The sequence below is a fragment of the Myotis davidii genome, unplaced genomic scaffold, assembly GCF_000327345.1.
Source record: "Myotis davidii unplaced genomic scaffold, ASM32734v1 scaffold3, whole genome shotgun sequence".
NCBI lineage: Eukaryota > Metazoa > Chordata > Mammalia > Chiroptera > Vespertilionidae > Myotis > Myotis davidii.
In genome coordinates, this window is record NW_006295062.1 from 1,969,508 (window position 1) to 1,972,024 (window position 2,517).

Genomic DNA, 2,517 nt, shown 5'->3' on the forward strand with positions numbered 1-2,517 from the left:
TCTGATGGGCAGCTCCAGCTTGAGACCTCTGCTGCTGAAAGCAGGTATCTGGGTTTGTTTAGCTTCTATAATTGAAACACTGTTGCAACTCCAGCTCTGAGGCCGGCTGGCTGAAAGCAGCTATCTGGGGATTGTTTAGCTTCTATAATTGCAACAGTGTTGCATAGACCGGAGCTCAGAGCTGAGCAGCAGCAGGTGGGGAACCTTGGCTTCCTCCCATCACTGGAGCAAGCAAGCCTCCTGTTCGCTTCAGCTGCCTGGCTATCGGCCGCCATCTTGGTTTGCAGTTTATTTGCATATCGCCCTGATTAGCCAATGGGAAGCATTCGGGGGTATGGTCAATTTGCATGTTACTTTTTTATTAGATAGGATGTTAGTATCACATGCAAATGACTTTCTTATAAGTATTAATCCTATCTAATAATAGACAAACATGGTAATTAACCGTAGTTCCGACACACGACACACCTGGGACAAGGTGTTAATAGTACTGCTAACTCTGAAAGATTAAGCTTTTCTGGAGTAGTTTTTATAATATATCAGAATCTTGTTGTGGTGACCTGATGCACATCTACCAAAAATACTCAAATGGTTTTAGCAGTTACTAAATTCACCCATTCTTTTAAAGTATTAGAGAATTCTAGAGTTAGCAGTATAAATAGAACTGATTTCTCCTTAGACTTTTCATGTAAAGTTGATTTTTATTCAGCAATAATAAATAAATTAACTGTGTTTTACTTATATATCAACTTTTTTAATTGCTTTTACACTTTTTCAATTGTCATATAATATCTAAGAAAGCAAAAGAATGTTCTCATGCAACATAAAATAGAGGTGCCATGGTCAGAATATGAATTTACCACATTGCAAACACACTGATGAAGTGTGGTATTTTTTTCTCTGAAATTTCCACACTTAACAGGAAACATAGACAGCAAGCCTGAGTGGGTGGGTCTCTGAGGTTAAAACTGTTAATAAAATACTTGAAATTTAGTTTTAAATGCAAAGCATTTATAACCATGTTTAGTGTATTAACAACAGTCGTGTTCTGACGCTTTATACTAGGTGAGTATAACTGGATTTTTTCCACCTTCAAATGACTTTTTTTCCTCTCTTAGAAAATGAAAGCAGTTGATCTCCTAACTATAGTTAGTAAATTCTCTTACAGCTTACATTTAGTAGTTTAACATATGAGAAAGAATAGTTTAACATTAAGAATTAGCATTTATAAGAGAGCCATAGATGCTAAAGTTCATGTTTTAAAACTTCAAATTCACTTATGAAAAAATGAAATCTGAGTCAACATCCTTTTTTATTTTTTAATTGATAACATTTACATCTCCTAGCAAATGTTAAATGTTCGTATATTAAGGAGATGTCATTAGGCCAAACTAAAAAGGCTTTGGCAATAAATATATGAAAGGATAGGCATTTGTGTGGTTTGGATTCACAAATAATTTGTTACTCATGGTTTAGTAAAATTAATAGACTAAAACATTGCACTGAAAACTTAGATATATTATAAAATTCAGGAAGTAGTGAAGGACTTTGAGATTATATAGTGTACTAATAACATAGATACAAGTTGTAAGGTCAGAATTGGGATTTTGGGTCCCCACCCATCATGGTTTTTTTGTTTTTTGTGGGGTTTTTTTTGCTGTTCTTGGAGGGGGAGAGGGTTGCAGAAGAAAATGTTTGTGGCAGAAGAAAACATTTTCTACAAAAGAAAATAATTCAAGAGAGAATACATGGAAATGCAGAAAGGAATAAAGACTAATGTAATGGGAGAATATGTAAATAAATATAAAAGAATACCAACCCAATAATATCTTCCGGGATTTAAAATATGTAGAAATAAAATACAAGACAAATAATATAGTAACTTTAAAAGAATAAGACTAGTAAAATATTGTAGAAAGTAAACAGGCGAACAGAGGAGAGATTAGAATACTAAGAAAGTAAATATAAGTCCAAATGTGCTTCCTGGTTTGTACATAAATTTTATTGAGTACTCTTGGTTATTGTTACCATGCTTTTTTTTAGCCCATTCTTTCTCTGTGTTCTTCAGTGAATTTATTTATTTATTTATTTTCAGTGAATTTCTTACTCAAATATAAAACTATCATTTATAAGATAATTTGTTATGTGTTTTTATACACGTAGTTTAATTCATAATAGCCTCCATACTAGCTCTGCATATCAAAAAACTAAAATTTAAATAGATGTCATATATTTTCCATGAATTTTGACTACTATTTGAATTTGCATACAAAAAAGACTTCAGTTGTTAACTTACCTAAAATTCTGAGGATGTTTAATCTCTGCAAAGATCAGTATCTTTTCTGAAAAGATAATAGCTGACAATATATAAATAGGTAACAAAACATATTCTTTTATTTCCCACCATGAGACAGAATAGTTAACCTTCTAAATGGGCGGGGAGAGGTCAATGAGAGGGGAAGGAGACATGTGTAATACTTTCAACAATAAAGAATTTAGAAAGGAAAGGAAAGGGAA

The 2,517-nt window shown here is 32.7% G+C and overlaps 1 protein-coding gene across 8 annotated transcripts in view; it reads left to right on the forward strand.

Annotated features, from left to right (window-relative positions):
• Positions 1–2,517, forward strand: part of PTPN4 (protein tyrosine phosphatase, non-receptor type 4) — a 219,190-nt gene that overhangs the window by 135,861 nt on the left and 80,812 nt on the right. The gene's annotated exons all lie outside the window — the stretch shown is intronic.